Source organism: Rhinopithecus roxellana, chromosome 7 (assembly GCF_007565055.1).
Source record: "Rhinopithecus roxellana isolate Shanxi Qingling chromosome 7, ASM756505v1, whole genome shotgun sequence".
NCBI classification, from domain to species: Eukaryota; Metazoa; Chordata; class Mammalia; order Primates; family Cercopithecidae; genus Rhinopithecus; species Rhinopithecus roxellana.
Genome location: NC_044555.1, coordinates 66642272 through 66662358, shown reverse-complemented (window position 1 = coordinate 66662358; position 20087 = coordinate 66642272). Strand labels below are relative to the sequence as shown.

Below are 20087 nucleotides of genomic sequence, written 5' to 3'. Positions count from 1 at the left end.
TACCCAATATTCTTCCATCTATATGAATTCAGTAACCCTCCATCTATAGACAAATCAGAAATATCTGACAAAAGTCATGGTATAAATTATTCTAGACAAAAGTATTATGTGGATAACTAAGGGACTATCCCTTTAAACAAAATAAGATAAATGGGAAAAGTGGCAGTGTGAAGCTCCTCTCTCAAAATACCTTTCTCTAAGACCACAGAACAAAATCATCTTCTGCTTATGACAGGACACTCAATCAGCAAAGCCTCAAGTTGCTTGCTATCCCTATCTCTTATATAGTCTCACCTTTCTAGCTCTTGGTTTCTCTGTATTTCTATATTTCTGAGCAGGTATGTCAGGTCTCAGCATAGCATACTCCGCTGCATCTCTCTACTACCACATAAAAATTTGATCCCTTTCCCTCAGCACACTAGGATGCAAGATAAAGAGCAAGAAATAGGCATGGAGCAATTACAAATAATTTCTGGATTCAAACATAACTCATTCAGAATCCCACTTCTGTCACTTACAATCTGCCTATCTTAAAAAGAGAGTAACAACCTCTCTCATTCTTTTTCCAGGTATTTAAAATTGAGATGCTATTACCCACACAAAAAAAGAAAGCCATGAGAACTGCTTTAATAAAAGGAGTCTCACAAATAGCAAGCATGGTGATTCTCAAAAAAAGTAAATTTTCATTTCCCTTTCTACAATGTACTGTGCAGAGTTCCTAAATATCTGAGGAATGAATCTGAAAATATTGCTTTCAGATATTATTTGGAAAGGTTTGAGTGGAGAAAAAACTTATCACAGATACAATTAAGTTATCCAAGAATAACACCACTACTTTTCTTAATAAATCCTATTCAATACTCAAGTGGTGGAAACAGCTGGGAATCGCACAGCTTTGCTTGATTTCAAGCAGCAGTCCCACAACTCTAAAAGAGCCTGTTTTTTATGTCACAGAGATTTAGGCATACCTAGCAGGGCTAGAACAAGCTCTCTACCAAGTCAAAGCAGCCGTATCATACACACAACTGAACAACTTAGTAATTATTCAAATCATTCAATATTTGACACAGTAGCAATCACTTTCTATAGGCATGCTCAAATACAATGAATCACAGTGTGAAAATTTACCACATGAAGTTTTACGCTTTATCTCATAAAAACAAATTATACAAACAGAATGCATCTTGAATTTTCTGCAATGGGAAAATACAACCAAAATGGTGATTTGATTGCCTCTAGGAAACACAGCACTTTTTCATATTCAAACTTAGCATCCTAACATCTTCCATAATAGGAAAAGCATCACCTTCACCTAGATAAAGGCTGGACTGTATTAAGTAATCTAGCACTCCACGAACAGCAAACCATTTACTTTAAACTTTGTAGAACTGAATTTCTCCAGCAGCTTTCACAGAGGGCCTTAATACCAGAGAATTCCTTTCGGGACAAAGAATTGTCCTTTCTTACCCAGTCATTATCCCAACTCTGCTAAAATTTGCCCTATGTCCCAGAATCTATCTCCTTTCATACAGCTCACTGAAATCCTCTGACTTGATATATGATCCTAGGATACTTAAGATTTTCTTCTCTAAATTTTTTTTTATCCAAAAAAAGATGTTTAAATACTCAAAGCTCAGTCGTTCAAAAATTGTGTACTGAGCATCTACAATGGGCCACATATTGTTCTAATCATAGGAGAATATATGGAAGTACATAGTGCATCAAATATCTCTTGCTTTTGTAGAATATTACAGACTAAGGACAGAGACAATAAACAAGCAACAGCAATTCCAACTCCTACCAGATTATTTCCTTTACTGGACATCAAAGTGAGTTGAGTTTCTTAGAAAACAATTTGATAAATCATCCTTAAGCTCATACACGGAAATTATCTTGACTTGTGAATTTTGCCTATTCCGGTTTTATGTACCAACAATCAAAGGGAATTACTTCTCTTTCTTTCAAATTTCTATGTTTAACTGACATCTATAACCCTTGTTTTTCCATTCTTAAAATATTTGACTCACTAGAGACAAGAGACCTAACTGTATAACACAAGCTATACTTAGCCTTCACCAGTAGAGGGCAGCAGACCTCACTACTTTTTTTTTTTCCTTTTCTTTTCTTTTTTTTGAGACAGAATCTTACTCTCTTGCCCAGGCTGGAGTGCAGTGGCACAGTCTCGGCTCACTGCAACCTCTGCCTCCTGGTTTCAACTGATTCTCCTGCCTCAGCCTCCCAAGTAGCTGGGACTACAGGCATGCGCTACAATACCGGGCTAATTTTTGTATTTTTAGTAGAGATGCAGTTTCACTATGTTGGCCAGGCTGGTCTATAACTCCTGACCTCGTGATCCGCCTACCTCGGCCTCCCAAAGTGTTGGGATTACAGGCGTGAGCCACTGCGCCCGGCCCATAAATAACTTTTGATTCTTCAGAAACTTAACTACTAACAGCATACTGCTGACAAGAAGCCTTACTGATCATAAAGAGGCAACTAATACATTTTGTTACATGTATACTGTATTCTTACAATAAAGCAAGCCAGAGGAAAAAAATTAAGAAAATCAGAAGGAGCCCGGGGGGGGGGGGGGGGGGGGGTGTGTGACTCAAACACACCTGTAATCCCAGCACTTTGGGAGGCTGAGGCGGGCAGATCACTTGAAGTCAGGAGTTTGAGACCGGCCTGGCCAATATGGTGAAACCCCGTCTCTAATTAAAAAATGCAAAAAAAAATTAGCCAGGTGTGGTGGTGTGTGCCTGTAATCCCAGCTACTGGGGAGGCTGAGGCAGAGAATCGCTTAAACTCAGGAGATGGAGGTTGTAGCAAGCTGAGATCGCACCACTACACTCCAGCCCGGGTGACAGAGCAAGGCTCTGTCTCAAAAAAAAAAAAAAAAAAAAAAAAAAAAAAAAGAAGAAGAAAAAAATCAGAAGAGAGAAAATATTTATAGTACTATACTGTATTTACCAATACAGTAATATTCCAACATCTGTTTACAAGATCAATCATCTGAAATGGTGGACAACCACAGCTGCAGACCTCAGACCTCAATCTATGGTACCTATCAAGCAATTCAACTTTTTCTTACAACGTCATGACTTTTCTCTGCTTCTTGGGAGCCCATTCGCCAGCACCACTAGTGGCACTTCATGAGTCCCGCAATGTTATTCAAGGTTTATGGTATTGCACTAAACATGATGAAAAATACATGAGAACATGAGAGATCATTTTACGATAGACCATTTACTGGAGAGATGAACTGCTCACGAAGAAATTAGCGTCACATATTTTCATCCGATACTTACAACAAGCTCACCTCAGTAGCAAAAGGAGATGGCTATGAAGCTACAGTAGAAAATGTACTACAGTTAATTTTATGCAGTTATGACTTAATCCATCTTTACATTTGTTTACATTTCTCTCAACTGCACATGGCACCACATGTGGTCTGTAAAAACGTTTGTGTGCATTAAGTTTTGATAAACTTTAAATTTATAATAGATTTATGTACATTTCATGGTAGTAAATGGACTAGCATCTACATATATTTTACACGTTCATGACACACCTTCCTTAATTTTTTCAGTATTTCCAAGCTATGCAGTTCATCGTGTTTTTTTCAAATTGTCACAAATCTCCAAAATATTTTCTAATATATTTATTGAAAAAAATCTGCAGTGTAAGTAGACCACACAGATTGAACCCATGTTGTTCAAGGGTCAACTATATAATGATTTAAAATTATAATGTGAATGTATAAATCAGTTGTTTCATGTTTATTACAATCCAGTAAGCAGCATCTTTTCAGCTAAGCTTTCTTTCAAAATACCCACCATTTTGGAATATGAAAATACTTATTTTTGGCCGGGCGCGGTGGCTTATGCCTGTAATCCCAGCACTTTGGGAGGCCGAGGCAGGCAGATCACAATGTTGGGAGATGGAGACCATCCTGGCTAACACGGTGAAACCCCGTCTCTACTAAAAACACAAAAAATTAGCCGGGCATCGTGGCGGGCACCTGCAGTACCAACTACCCAGGAGGCTGAGGCAAGAGAATGGTGTGAACCCGGGAGGCGGAGCTTGCAGTGAGTCAAGATCGTGCCACTGCACTCCAGCCTGGGTGACAGAGCGAGACTCCATCTCAAATAAAAACAACAAAAAAAACTTATTTTTAAGCCAAGTTTAGATCTTTTTGAATTTTTAAATTGAAGATTTTGTTGCTATGACAGATTTGTTTTTAAAGACAAAATCTTACTGCATTGTTGTCTAGCGAAAAAGTATCCTACACAGCAGTTTTTCTACCACAGCATGAGAAAGGACACTAAAATAAGGTTATCACAGGCTTGACACACTTCTATGGACACCGAGAAATTCCCAAAACACAAAAACTGTATAAAGCAGAACACAAAATAAAAATAGCAAATATTAATGGTTTATGTGCTGGACTTGAAGGGTTCTTTTGGTGCCTCAAAAGAAAACACATGAAATGTGAGTGAAAATAATAATAATTATTATTTTTTTTGAACTCTGAACTTTTTATTGGCCTCCTGCTCCCCAAAGGGTACCCTGCTTTTGCTGGCTTAATGCCTCAGAACTTTGGTGTCATTGGTCTCAGACACCACTTTGCCATCCACTATCCGGCGGGTGGTGGTCTTTTGGATGGTTTGCATGGAGTTGCTGCTGTCCAAGGCATCACCAAGATTGAATTCCTCGCCATCTTCCAGCAGGCGGCGGTAGGTGGCAATCTCAGCTTCCAGCTTGACCTTGATGTTCAGCAGGGCCTCATACTCCTGGGCCTGTCGCTGTTCCTCTGCCCGGGTCTGTGCCAGCTCTGACTCCAGGTGCAGCAGGATCCCATTGAGCTGCTCCATCTGTAGGGCATAGCGGGCCTCCACCTCCCTCAGGCTGTTCTCCAAGCTGGCCTTCAGATTTCTCATGGAGTCCAGGTCGATCTCCAAGGACTGGACTGTACGTCTCAGCTCTGTGAGCGTCGTCTCAGCAGCTCCAACCTCGGCGGACTGTGTGGTGACCACTGTGGTGCTCTCCTCAATCTGCTGAGACCAGTACTTGTCTAACTCCTCTCGGTTCTTCCGAGCCAGCTCGTCATATTGGGCCCAGATGTCTGCCATGATCTTGGCGAGGTCCTGAGATTTGGGGGCATCTACCTCCACGGTCAACCCAGAGCTGGCAATCTGGGCTTGTAGGCCTTTTACTTCCTCTTCGTGGTTCTTCTTCATGAAGAGCAGCTCCTCCTTGAGAGCCTCGATCTCTGTCTCCAGCTGCAGTCGAGTGACATTGGTGTCATCAATGACCTTGCGGAGCCCATGGATGTCATTCTCCACAGACTGGCGCATGGCCAGCTCTGTCTCATACTTGACTCTAAAGTCATCAGCAGCAAGACGGGCATTGTCAATCTGCAGAACGATGCGGGCATTGTCCACAGTATTTGCGAAGATCTGAGCCCTCAGGTCCTCGATGATCTTGAAGTAATGGCTCCAGTCTCTGACCTGGGGTCCCTTCTTCTCCAAGTGCTCCCGGATTTTGCTCTCCAGCCTCCGGTTCTAGGTCTCCAGGCTCCTCACTCTGTCCAGGTAAGAGGCCAGGCGGTCGTTCAGGCTTTGCATGGTCTCCTTCTCATTCTGGATGCCTCCCATTCCTGCCAGACCCCCAGCCATCCCTGAGGCCAGGCCCCCGGACCCCATGCCGCCCCAGAAGCTGGTGGAGCGGGACACGGAGATCCGGGAACCAGAGCCCCCGGCGCCTGCATAGACACTGGCCGCGCTGCTGACCGGCCCTGGGCGCCTGGACAGAGCCCAGGGACCGGTAGTTGGTAGAGAAGGTGGAGCGAGTGGTGAAGCTCATGCTGTATGGGAGGAAGGCGAGACGACAGGACTCAGGCTTTGCCGACCGAAAATAATTATTAAGGAGGTAACTTTGACTCTAATATTTTTAGGTAATCTCATTTGCAAACATTACTGTTTAACTACTTATAATTACTTGCGGCATACACCTCACAATAAATTATATTCAGACACTATGGTCCATAACTACCCTGTGGACAAGGCGAAAACAGGTCTCAATATTTATGCTAAAGATTTATTTTCTTTTGTGGACTTGGTTCCATTTCATTAAAAGGTTCTCTGTGGCTCCTTTCCCGTTCTATCTTATGTTATTCTTGAAAAGTTTTAAGTACTTATTTGTGTATCAGACACAACACTAGGTGCTTTATTTGTATAATCTCATTTAATCATAATACCTATCTCACACAGCCATCGATCCAATTTAACAGACATAAATAGAAGCTAAGAGATTAAGTACACTGAGCTTATATAAGATCACAATATTTCCGTTAAGACTCTAAAACCCTTGGCTCTTACGCTATACCATGAAGGTTCTCCATAGAACCTTCTGTTGTTTTCTATAAACTCAAACGAGAAGAGGAAACAACGGGGAAAAGGGATTGAGCTTTCTCTTGAAAGCACAGTGACTGTCAGGCCTGCATCCATTCTTACAATTGTTTTGTTCTTTTGGTATCAAAAATCATCACTATGAGTATTACTGAAATGCAAAACACGTCATGGCACTGCTTAAAAATCTTCAAAGACTAGCCGGGCGTGGTGGCTCACGCCTATAATCCCAGCACTTCGGGAGGCCGAGGTGGGCAGATCACCTGAGGTCGGGAGTTCGAGACCAGCCTGACCAACATGGAGAAACCCGTCTCTACTAAAAATACAAAATTAGCCAGGCGTGGTGGCACATGCCTGTAGTCCCAGCTACTCAGGAGGCTGAGGCAGGAGAATTGCTTGAACCCGGGAGGCAGAGGTTGCAGTGAGCCAAGATCGCGCCACTGCACTCCAGCCTGGGCAACAAGAGCGAAACTCTGTCTCAAAAAAGAAAAAAAAAATGTTCGAAGACCAGGATGAAGATCAAAATACTTATCTAATGGTCTACAAGTCCCTCAAACACCCAATTCCAGCCTCATCTTGCAGCTAACCTGACCCAAAGCTTGTTCAAACTCCAGTTCAATTTGCCTTCTTCTTGTTCCTTCACAAGGTGCTCCTTCATGCCACCTCTGAGAGCCTCTGAACAAAGCACTCTGCTTAGTTTTACCCATACTAATTCATCAGCTCCCAACTCTCCTGAGTCAGGATTCATCAAGTACTCATATCCTAGGCTCTATGAGCCAGCTACCCTATTTTCTCATAGCACCTGTGTGAGTTTATCTTCTAACTAAAACATAAAAGCTCCTTAAGGGCAGAAGCTATGCAAGCTTTGCTCATCACTGAATCCCAAGGATTCATTGGCAAACAATAGGTGTTTCTCTTAGCCCCTTCTGTAACAAAAGCTCCAGAACTATTAAGCTCAAGTAACACTTGATAGTTCTGGAGGCTGGAGATCAAGGGGCCAAGCATATTTTAGTGTCTGGTGAAGGCCTGCATTCTGGTTCACAGACAGCAATCTTGCTGTATCTTCACAAGGCAGGAAGTGTGAGGGAACTCTCCTTGAGTCTCTTTTATTAATACAGGGGCACTAATCCCATTTGTGAAGGTTCCACTCTCAAGACCCAGTCACCTCCCAAACACCTCCTAATACCATCACATGGGGGTTAGGTTTCAACATATGAATTTTCGGGGTGGGGGAGTGGAGACAAACGTTCAGTCTACAGCAGTGCTCAAAACTAAAACTGGGGGTGTGGGGAAATACAGTAAAAACAAAGTCAAATCTCTCCCTTCCCATCTCCTTCATTCCTCTTTTATAATGTGTCCAATGTTATCTTTTCCACTCCCACTCAAACCACTCTAGCCTAGACTCCTATTTTAACGGCAACCTGGCTAGTGTCCACACTACTACACCAATCGTTCAGTATATTAACGCTAAATTAATCTCAACACTTTCCATCTCTAAAATCTTTAATGGCTTCTCTTCTCCATCTGGTACATATTCAAGGTCATTCATAATCAGCCTGTAACTTTTTTTTCCAACTCTCTCATTTCCCAACTTCAATACTAATGAAGCCAGGGTGACATACCTCAAATTTTAAGTAACATTTTCCTCATTAATAGTGACAACAGCTAACATTTAAGTATTTATTTTGTCTCAGGCACTATTCCAAACAAGTTAATCCTTAGAACAACAGAACAACCCTATTATCAGCCCAATTTCATGAGTAAAAAAACTGAGACAGAGAGAATATAGGCCGTCAAAGTGGTAGGAGCCAGGATTCAAACTCAGGCAGTGCAAGTGCCAGTGTCCTACAGTTTTAACTATCAGACCATACATCAATAATGTCAGAAAAGGAGGGGAGGGGGAACTACTATTAATCTCACCATAACCCGAAACTGTTTAGTTTTTGATGCAGAAACATGTTTTACAAAATTGGATTTTTCACTTAATTCACGATTTCCGCATGTTAAGCATTCTTTGTCACTGTTATAGTACATATCAAGGAGCTAAGACACAATTAGCTGTATTCCTCAGATATATGGAATAATAAAAAATCATGTTATAAAAATTAGCTGGGTGTGGTCGTGCACACCTATAGCCCCAGCTACTCCAGAGGCTGAAACAGGAGGATCACTTGAGCCCAGGAGTTTGAGGCCAGCCTGGGCAACAAAATGAGGCCCCTTCTCTGGGGCGGGGTTGGGGGGGGTTGTTTGAGAATGCTTCTCAGACAGGAGTGGCTGAGAAGTCTGGGGATCTCTCCCTCTGACAGAGATAGAGTGTTAAATGGAGAGGCTCATGTTAAGGAGTCTGAAATACAGTAAGTTATTTTTAATAGTTGAGCCCACAGCTACAAACCTAAACATCCCTAAGTTATTTTAAAATGTGGCCTCTGCTCAAAGGTAAAAGCTTTTCTTTTCCTAGTTCCACCGGCACTGCCATTATCATTTGCACAGACCTTATTATTTTTACCACACATTATGATAAATTATACACAAAGCCAGTCAAGGTAATTATATTAAGCACAGGTTTCCTGCCCTCCCCACCCCCAGTGTGATGCTAGTTCTAGACAGCTTTAAATCCAATCAATAATTCAGGTTAATGCAAATTAAGATGTCCAATTAATCTTTGTTAAATATGTTACTTGAGCTAAATGCTTGTTTTATTTCCAACACTACACACACACACACACACACACACACACACACACCCTTACAGACTCCTGATTTTTGTCACTAAATTACTGTGTACATCCATGGCTACTTCCTATGGATAACTTCCTACAAGTCACTGCAACAGAACTACATCCTGCATTCAAAATTGTTGTGGCAGCAGCAATTTATTCTTTTAGAAATGCTCAGTAATTGGCCAAACACCCTTATTCAAACCTCCTCCATACTGAGCGTCTGTCAAGTTGTATGTACACAATTAGGGTACTGAAGCTTTTACATACATATAAACTTCAGCATCTTATCCAAAGCATTCTCAAACACAAATTTTTAAGTGGCTGTAGGCAATTTGAGTAATTTTACATTTAAAAATAACTTTTGGAATGGTGTCATCAGAGGCTCTGTAAATGCTCTCCCAGTGAAACAACCGTAACTGGTGAAAATTATTTTTTTAAAAAACAACACTAAAAGCCTCTGGAAATTGTCCTAAGGGCATATAGCAAATGAAAAAATAACTTATTTAAGAAAATCTACCATATCTCAATAAGGACAGTCTGTGGCATTTGAGCCAGCTCAGCAGGACAGTAGCTCCACTCCAGGTGAGAACGGCCAAGAACACACCTCCCTGACCCAGCTCCCAGTTGATGGTATCTCTCCAGGTGGGAAAGACATCCAGCATTTCTCATCACCCCCAACTTTGAGTTGCAGAGGCTCTATTGCAGGCAAGAATGGCTAAGAAGTCTGGGGGCTCTTTTTTCCAGCTAGGCACCACTTGTGAGGCAGACGCTCTTAACCCCAGGTGCAGCAGGTCAAGAAACGCTCTTAACCCCAGGTGCAGCAGGTCAAGAAAAGCGTGGTCCTAATGGCCCCCACCCTACCTCACTCAATGTCAAGATTCCATGATAGGCAAAGCCAAGCACCCTGCTCAAGAAGCAGAGGTGTCACTCTGAGAAGTGAGCCACAGTCAACCCAGTTCTGAAGCAGTGGTGTAAAGATTTTGCCTAGGGGGAAAGGCAGGCCTTAAGAACAGAGTTCTGGGGTTGTCTTAAAGTGAACTATTTGAAACGATATGGTAATATGCTGCCTGAGGGTGTGTTGGAAAACAACAGAAAACAGGAGAGATCATGGCAATAAGCAGCTATCAAAAGACCTACTAAAAATACAAAAAATTGGCCGGGCGCAGTGGCTCACGCCTGTAATCCCAGCACTTTGGGAGGCCACCGCGGGCGGATCACGAGGTCAGGAGTTCAAGACCAGCCTGGCCAACATGGTGAAACCCCATCTCTACGAAAAACACAAAAATTAGCCAGGTATGGTGGCAGGTGCCTGTAATCTCAGCTACTCGGAAGGCTGAACAACACTCTGTCTCAAAAAAAAAGAAAAAGAAAAAAAGAAAAGAAACTATCAACCAAATTTATTTCAAAAATGAATTCAGGGCCGGGCGCAGTGGCTCACACCTGTAATCCCAGCACTTTGGGAGGCTGAGGCAGGTAGATCACCTGAGGTCAGGAGTTTGAGACCAGCCTGGCCAACATGGCAAAACCCCGTCTCTACTAAAAATACAAAAAAGTAGCTGGGCATGGCGGCAGGCACCTGTAATCTCAGCTACTTGGGAGGCTGAGGCAGGAGAACTGCTTGAACCCAGGAGGCGGAGGTTGCAGCGAGCCAAGATCGCGCCATTGCACTCCAGCCTGAGTGACAGAGCAAGACTCTATCTTAAAAAAAAAAAAAAAAAAAAGAATTCAGAAATCAACTTCCAGTATGACAACCTGAGGAGCATGACAAGACACATCCTCAGTTAAAGAACACTGGTAAATGCAATTATGCAAAATTATAAGAAAACAGTATGACTGCATATTTCTCCTTTTTCTTAACTGATTTAAAATGCATTGTTTAAAACAACATGTATATAATTCATTGTTGAGCCTATTACATATAAAAATGTTTTCCAGTAACAACATGAATTAACGTGAAATGCATCAAAGATCTAAATTAAGGTAAAAAACTATAGAACTCTTAGAATACATGGGGGCAAATCTTAATGATCTAGGATTTAGCAATGGATTCTAACAGGTACAACACCAAAAGCAGGAGCAACAAAAGATAAATGGGACTTTATCAAAATTTTAAAATTTCTGTGCTCCAAAGAACACTATAAACAGTGAAAAGACAACCCACAGCCCACAAATTACAAGAAAAATATTTTCAAATAATGTGTCCAGTAAGGGACTTGTATCTAGAATATACAAAGAATTCATACAACTCAATAATAACAAAAAGACAACCCAATTGAAAAATGGGCAAAGGATCTGAATGTGTAAGACATACAAATGGTCAATAAGCATATGAAAAGATACTCAGTATCATTAGCCATCAGGGAAACCCAAACCAAAACCACAATGAGGTATCACCAGGATGGCTATAATCAAAAAGGCAGAAAATACAAGTGATAGCAAGGATAAGGGGAGAAAATGGAACCCTTGCGCATTGCTGGAAGAAATGTAAAATGGTGCAGTCACTGTGGAAAACGTATGGTGATTCCTCAAAAAGTTAAACACAGAATTGGCCAGGCGTGGTGGCTCATACCTTAATCCCAGCACTTTGGGAGGTCGAGGTGGGTGGATCACGAGGTCAGGAGTTCAAGACCAGTCTGGCCAAGATGGTGAAACCTTGTCTCTACTAAAAATACAAAAATTAGCCGGGCACAGTGGCGGGATCCCAGCTACTTGGGAGGTTGAGGCAGAAGAATAGCTTGAACCAGGGCTGCAGAGGTTGCAGTGAGCTAAGATGGAGCCACTGCACCCCAGCCTGGGTGACAGGAGTGAGACTCTGTCTCAAAAAATAAAAATAAAAAAAAAGTTAAACACAGAATTTACGTATGATACATACAGCAAACCCATTTCTGGGTATACATTCAAAAGAACTGAAAGGGACTTAAACAAATACTTGTACATCCATGTTCATAGCAGCATTAGTCACAATAGCCAAAATGTGGAAGCACACGTATCCGTTTGACAGATGAATGTGTCAATAAAATAGATATACAAACAATGGAAAATTATCCAGCTTTAGAAAGGAAGGAAATTTTGACATGCTACAACATGGATGAACCTTGAAGGCACTATGTTAACTGAAATAAAGCAGTCACAAAAGGACAAATATTTTATGATTCCACTTATGACATACCTAGAGTCATCAAATTCACAAAGTAGAACAGTGGTTGCCACTTTTCCCCCAACACATTAATGCTTTGTACCCACAAGTAACAGAAGCTGAATGCAGCATGGGGTTGGGGGTTATAGGTCTGAACCAGATGCTCATCACCACCCCCGCCTACCCCTGCATTCTTCTTCTTGGCTTAGTCTGGCCACATGCTCTGTCTCAGAAGTATGTATGCAGTTCCATCTGATATTTATACATCTTAGCTTTGTCTCCCTAACTCAGTCACCCCAATCCTACCCCTTATACCTGCCCCTTCCATCAAGCTATCCTTTTTCAAATACTATATTTATCGTAGTTTGTCAGAAATTCAGGATCTTTAAAATTGTTATTTTACTGGAATTTTTGTTTTGTTAGTGCTCTAATTACAAAGTAACACAGCTTTGGAGTGATCAGTTTACTCTTAATCCCATTTTTCCCTATACACATCGTTAGTTTTTGGTACCTGATTTTTGCAGACTATGAGGTTTTCGGCAATGCATATACTGCAACATAGCAGACAGGTCAACAATAGACGATTAGTTCTAACTCCAGGTATCTTTTTTTTTTCTCTCTCAAGATGGCTAATACCTCCAGAGACTGTTGAAAAGCTTTAATAGAATGCATGTGAAGTACCAGACACACGGAAGGACCCAGTAAAGAGTAGGTGTTTTAACAAGTGCTGGTTATTCCTCTCTTTAAATGCTGATTATTATCCCCTTTTGACAATTCTTATCTTTGAACCTTCAGAGGGTCCCTATAAATATAATCTCCAGATCAGCCCAGAGGAAAATTATTCTCCCAACTATAAATTACCAGAATTTTCTGCTCCTGGCATACATACTACAATTGCTTAGGTTGATTTTTAAATACATGAACAGCCTCAACAGTTTTACTGATATAGCTGTTATTCCACTGCATTAACACAGGATCCTACCACATTTTAAAATTATTTTGTCCTATTTTTTAAAAAGTAAATTTCAAGTTAAAGGTTTAGGCCGCGTGAAGCGGCTCACACCTGTAATTCCAACACTTTGGGAGGCCGAGGTGGGCAGATCACTTGAGCCCAGGAGTTGCCCAGCACACCAGCCTGGGCAATATGGCAAAATCCTTCTCTACAAAAAAATACAAAAATTAGCTGGGCGTGGCGGCATGCACCTGTAGTCCCAACTACTGAGGATGCTGAGGCGGGAGGATGACTTAAGCCTTGCAGTTCAAGGCTACAGTGAGCCATGATCGCACCACCGCACTTCAGCCCGGGTGACAGAGCGAGAACCTGTCTCAAAAAAGGAGGAATGGGAGTGGTATCTTACCCTCTAGAAGACAATTCATAGCATAATATTCCTATCAGATTTTGTGCTGGCTCTAAAGAAAATTTGACAGTAGGGAAAATTAAACTAGTAATGAGATAAAATTATGTGGTGCTATACAACTTACTAATTATCTGTTGAGTGAAAAAATGAACAAATGAATGACCCTTTTAGGTAGAAATATAAATATATTTCCCATTTCATAAATGGAGAAATAACCTAGTAAATAGAGAACTGCAGTCCCAGTTCCAGTCATCTAATGCCAAATGCTAGGTTTCTATCAATAATATTAAGTAAACTGGCTCAAGCTTGCAAATTCTGGTTCTACCATAACAGAATTTTCAAAAACGAATCACTCTCTATTTCAATGTTGCTTAAATAAATGCAGAAATGAAATTAGGATTAAATTCCTTATGTTTACTGCTCTTATAACTAAAACCAAAATGAATTTATAAACGAAATATAAATAAAACTATTAAAATAACGTGACAGATGGCAGTGTATTACTGAATGCTAGGGCATGGGTTCGAGTTTTGCCTGGCTATACCATCATATGTTCCTACTTCTACTTGAATGATTACACTACTCTATACACATAGTGTCCTGTGACATCATTTGCCCTTGGCACCATCATATTATTCATGTGTTAGGTCTGTCTCTGTTGTTCTCATTATCCCACAAATCTAATGTTACAACTAAGCAAGGCAACAAAAACACAAAGCTAACATAAGTACTGAAATGATGTTAACAGTTCTTGATTATGAGGCATTCATCTGGATAATCCAAAATGCATATACTAATGTTGAAGAGTATCATCAAAATGAAAAAACTTATTTTAAAAAGAAAACACCTGTTTTTAACTCCTTTTTTTAATCGTTACAAAGGCTGTGAAGTTCCAATAAATCCCAGTCCCTAAATCAGCCAATAGGTGAGCTATGTCGACTTAATATTAGACATAAGTCACATCAAATGTTACAGAATGCGGGTAGGCCTATCAATCAATCTACTCTGTTGAAACAACAGGTTAAGATAAACTCAAAGTTAGGCTGGGCATGGTGGCTCAAGCCTATAAACCCAGCACTTTGGGAGGCCAGGGCAGGCGGATCACCTGAGGTCAGGAGTTCAAGACCAGTCTGGCCAACATGGCAAAACCCTGTCTCTACTAAAAAATACAAAAATTAGCCGGGCGTGGTGGCGGGCACCTATAATCCCAGCTACTAGGGAGGCTGAAGCAGGGAGACTGCTTGAACCCAGGAGGTGGAGGTTGCAGTGAGCCAAGACTGCGCTACTGCACTCCAGCCTGGGTGAGAGAGCAAGACTCCATCTCAAAAAGAACAAAAAAAAAGGGAAATTCAAAGTTATCTGTTAGCAGCTTTTTACCAATCTTTGTCAAAATTATCTAACTTTTCTAAGTTACTAACCCAATCACGAAATGCTGACTCAATACACTGAAAACAAAGATCTCATTTCATTTATTCAACATTTTAGACAAGGCAGTATTAATAATTAACTTTTTTTTTTGAGACAGAGTCTCCTTCTGTCACCCAGACTTGAGTGCGGGGCGTGATCTCAACTCACTGTAACCTCCACCTCCTGGGCTCAAGCAATTCTCGTGCCTCACCCTCTCAAGTTGCTGGGATTACAGGTGTGTGCCACCACACCCAGCTAATTAATTTTTTTGTATTTTTAGTACAGATGGGTTTTCACTATGTTGGCCAGGCTGGCCTTGAGCTCCTGACCTCAAGTGATCTGCCCACCTCGGCCTCCCAAAGCGCTGGGATTACAGGCATGAGCCACTGCGCCCAGCCTAATAACATTTTTTATGTGTCTCCATGGGTGTTCTTTTTGCCTGTATCTTCCAAAACTAGATTGGTTAAGTCATAAATGTAAAGAATCTGAAAAAGCACACCAAAGAATTTCAAATTATTTTTAATTGATGAGATCATCATTATAAATTATATTTAAGTTTTTTAAAATAGCACCCTTGAGATCTAATTCACATACCATACAAATCGTCCATTTAAAGTGTACAAGTCAAAGGTTTTCAGTATATTCAGAGTTGCACAATTATCACCAAAATCGATCTCAGATTATTTTTTTCATCGCCCCCAAAAAGAAACTTCATACCATTAATAGCATTCTCCCTTCCTTCCAACCTCCCCTCGGCCCCATGCTAGTCTATTTTCAGTCTCTATGAATTTGCCCATTCTGGACATTTCATACAAATGGTATCATATGGTATGAGGTCTTTTGTGACTGGTTTCTTTCACTTAAGCACGACGTTTTCAAAGTTCATCCAAGTTGTAGCACGTATCAGTACTTCATTTCTTTTCATTGACGGATAATATTCCATTATATATTTATGTATTCATCACTTGATGGATAATGGACATTTGGGTTGTTTCTGTAATAGTTTCATACACACAAATTCCATTAAGAAAGATCTGAGATTAGCAAACTATCACAAAAACAGAAAACCAAACACCGCATGTTCTCACTCATAGGTGGGAACTGAACAATGAGATCACTTGGACTCGGGAAGGGGAACATCACACACTGGGGCCTATCATGGGGAGGGGGGAGGGGGAGGGATTGCATTGGGAGTTATACATGATATAAATGATGAATTGATGGGTGCTGACGAGTTGATGGGTGCAGCACACCAACATGGCACAAGTATACATATGTAACAAACCTGCACGTTATGCACATGTACCCTAGAACTTAAAGTATAATAAAAAAAAAAAAGAAAAAAGAGAAAAAAAAATTTAAAAAAAAAGAAAGATCTGAGAAGTATCCTCTAAAGTCATTATTTATTTATTTATTTTTTAACTTATTTTTTTTGAGACGGAGTCTCGCTCAGTCACCCCAGGTTGGAGTGCAGTGGTACGATCTCTGTGCTCACTACAACCTCCGCCTCCCGGGTCCAAGTGATTCTCCTGCCTCAGCCTCCTAAGTAGCTGGGATTGCGGGCATGTGCCACCACACCCAGCTAATCCTTTTTTTTTTTTTTTTGGATTTTTGGTAGAGATGGGGTTTCACCATATTGGCCAGGCTGCTCTCGAACTCCTGACCTCGTGATCCATCCGCCCCGGCCTCCCAAAGTGCTGAGATTACAGGCGTGAGCCACAGTGCCTGGCCGGCTCCTCTAAAGTCTTTATATCTTTGCACAATTAATCCTAAAGATTCTAACACTCAACACCATGAGGGCTAATACTCAAAACAGAAAAATCTAAAGTGAAAGCTGTATCAAGTTACTGCAAATGAAATTTTCAAATACAACGTTAAAGTAAAAATGAAAATATTAAAAATTTAAAATACACTATATAAAAACCAAAAATATTTAAATTCAGTATGTGTTACCTTCTCCCCGTAATTATAGAGACACTATTATTAAACAAAGAGACCAGAGGTCAGCAATTTTTTGACAGAATATCACATATAAAATTAGAAGCACAACAGCTAAAAGCAAGGGATGCTCATCTTTAAAACAGGAGATTTGGCCAGGTGCAGTGGCTCACGTCTGTAATCCCAGCACTTTGGGAGGCCGAAGCGGGTGGATCACCTGAGGTCAGGAGTTGGAGACAAGCCTGGCCAACATGGTGAAACCCCATCTCTACTAAAAATACAAAAATTAGCTGGGCGTGGTGGTGGGCACCTGTAATCCCAGCTACTCAGGAGGCTGAGGTAGGAGAATCGCTTGAACCCAGGAGGAAGAGGTTGCAGTGAGCCAAGATCGTGCCATTGCACTCCAGCCCAGGCAACAAGAGCGAAACTCCATCTCAAAAAAAAAATTTTTTTTAGTAAAAAATAAAATAAGAGAGTTGCATGCTAAAGACCCTTTTAGCTAGATTTTATGAAAGAGCAAATAATACCTGTATCCCGTTGGCAAATGCAAGACAGGAGGCAAAATTAACAAGGAAAAAATGCTAATTAAAAAGGACGACTGAAAGAACTTATATGCAGTAGAGAGCTCATTTACTCAGACATTATGTAATGCAGTGGTTAACACTAAAGACTAAAGATAAACTGCCTTAGTTTGAATTCCTGTTCTACCACTTAACTAGGTGTACAAGCTGGGCAAGTTATTCAACCTCTGTGCCTTGGTTTCCTTACATATACAACAGAGACAGTAATATCTATCTACCTTTTAGAACTGCTGTGAAGAATATAAAGAATGTATGCAGGTGAAGCAATTTCATAGATCCTCACACACAGGTATTAACTGTTAGTGATTATTACCTGGGAGAAGTTTACAAACTAGAGTAATAGTAAGAATTAAATTGAACTTATAATTTACAATAGAGCAGCACAATGTGACCACCAAGGAAAAAACATCTAAACTAGACTGGGATATACTGAAATATGTAAGATGAAATGCTGTCTGGTTTTTGTGTCAAAATGGAAGGGGTAGGTAAAAAGAGACTAGCCATGAGTTGAAGCTGATTGATGTGCATATGGAAGTTTATCTACATCTGTGTGTTTGATTTTTCCTTAATAAAAAGCTTGGAAAGGGAGTAAATTAGAAGAGGGTAGAGAGTATCTATTAAAGGCTTCTCAGAAGAGGGATTAGTCAAGCGTGTGCCACCATGCCTAGCTAATTTTTGTATTTTTAGTAGCGACCGGGTTTCACTATGTTCGTCAGGATGGTCTCGATCTCCTGACCTCGTGATCCACCTGCCTCGGCCTCCCAAAGTGCTGGGATTACAGGCGTGAGCCACCATGACCAGCCAATTAAGTTTTTTTAAAAGCCTCGTTTCAGAAAATTCATTCAACGAGAGATTTTGAGCTACAAAAGACATATTAGCCAAGCTTCAAATTTTATAGGTAAGCAAGAGTTAAACAGTAAAATGACCAGTGAGCATGTGAAAGTATTCTAAACACTAGACACAAACACAAATTTAAGCCACCAGATATTCCTAAACTGCCACCAAGATGGCTAAAATTAGAAACACTGACTGATAATAATACTAAGTGTTGATAAGGAAGAGCAACACGACCTACTGCTAGCAGGAGTTAAAACTGGTAAAACTACTTGGGAAATCTGTTTGGCAGTAGCTACTAAAGCTAAACACATATGTATCCTATAAACCAGCAATTCCAATCCTGGATATGTAGCAGAAGACCACCAAAAGACATATACAAAAGTGATCATGGCAACACTCTTTACATTGGTGAAAACACTGTGAACAATCTCAAATGTCAGCCAGACACAGAGGCTCACACCTGTAATCCCAGCACTCTGGGAGGCTGAGGCAGGAGGATCGCTGGAGCCCAGGAGCTCGAGACCAGCCTGAGTAACATAGACTCTAGCTCCATTAAAAAAATAAAAATAAAAATAAAAATAAAAATAAAATAAAAAAAAAAAAAACATGGCCGGGCGCGGTGGCTCAAGCCTGTAATCCCAGCACTTTGGGAGGCCGAGACGGGTGGATCACGAGGTCAGGAGTTCGAGACCATCCTGGCTAACATGGTGAAACCCCGTCTCTACTAAAAATACAAAAATCTAGCAGGGCGAGGTGGCGGGCGCCGGTAGTCCCAGCTACTCGGGAGGCTGAGGCAGGAGAATGGCGTGAACCTGGGAGGCGGAGCTTGCAGTGAGCTGAGATCTGGCCACTGCACTCCAGCCTGGGCGACAGAGCGAGACTCCGTCTCAAAAAAAAAAAAAAAAAAAAAAAAAAAAACAAACAAACAAATTATCTGGGCATTGTGGCATGTGGCCATGGTCCCAGCTACTCGGGAGGCAGAGGTGGGAGGAATCGCTAGAGCCTGGAAGGACAAGGCTGCAGTGAGCTGTGATCACACCACTGCACTCCAGTCTGAGTGATAGATCAAGACCCTGTCTCAAAACAACAAAAAAACCCCACCTCAATCCAACAGAATGGATAAATCAATCATGTATGTAATACAATACTACACAGTAATGAAAAAGACGAAGTTGGCTGGGCACGGTGGCTCATGGCTGTAATACCAGCACTTTGGGAGGCCGAGGCAGGCCGATCACCCAAGGTCAGCAGTTCAAGACCAGCCTGGCCAATGCGGCAAAACCCCATCTCTACTAAAAATACAAAAATTAGCTGGGTGTGGTGGCGGGTGTCTGTAATCCCAGCTACTCGGGAGGCTGAAACAGGAGAATTGCCTGAACCCGGGAGGCAGAGGCTGCAGTGAGCCAAGCTCGCGCCACTGCACTCCAGCCTGGGCAACAGAGCAAGACTCCATCTCAAAAAAACAATAAAGAAAAAGACAAAGTTAGTGATCATGTGTTCAGCAAAAGTAGCCAGATACAAGAGTATATAGTGTATTACTCCATTTATCTGAAGTTTAAAAATAGGCATAACATTCATTAAAAAATAGAGAGGTCAGGCCGGGCACAGTAGCTCACGCCTGTAATCCCTGCACTTTGTGAGGCCGAGGCGGCCAGATCACTTGAGGTCAGGAGTTCAAGACTAGCCTGGCCAACATGGCG

The 20087-nt window shown here is 41.3% G+C and overlaps 1 protein-coding gene and 1 pseudogene across 6 annotated transcripts in view; both read right to left on the bottom strand.

Moving 5' to 3' along the window:
- The window catches only part of USP9X (ubiquitin specific peptidase 9 X-linked), a 150008-nt gene that overhangs the window by 116383 nt on the left and 13538 nt on the right, over positions 1 to 20087 (bottom strand). The gene's annotated exons all lie outside the window — the stretch shown is intronic.
- Positions 4518 to 5909, bottom strand: LOC115898607 (annotated as a pseudogene). The gene has a single exon (XR_004058285.1). The product of XR_004058285.1 is annotated as a keratin, type I cytoskeletal 18 pseudogene (transcript).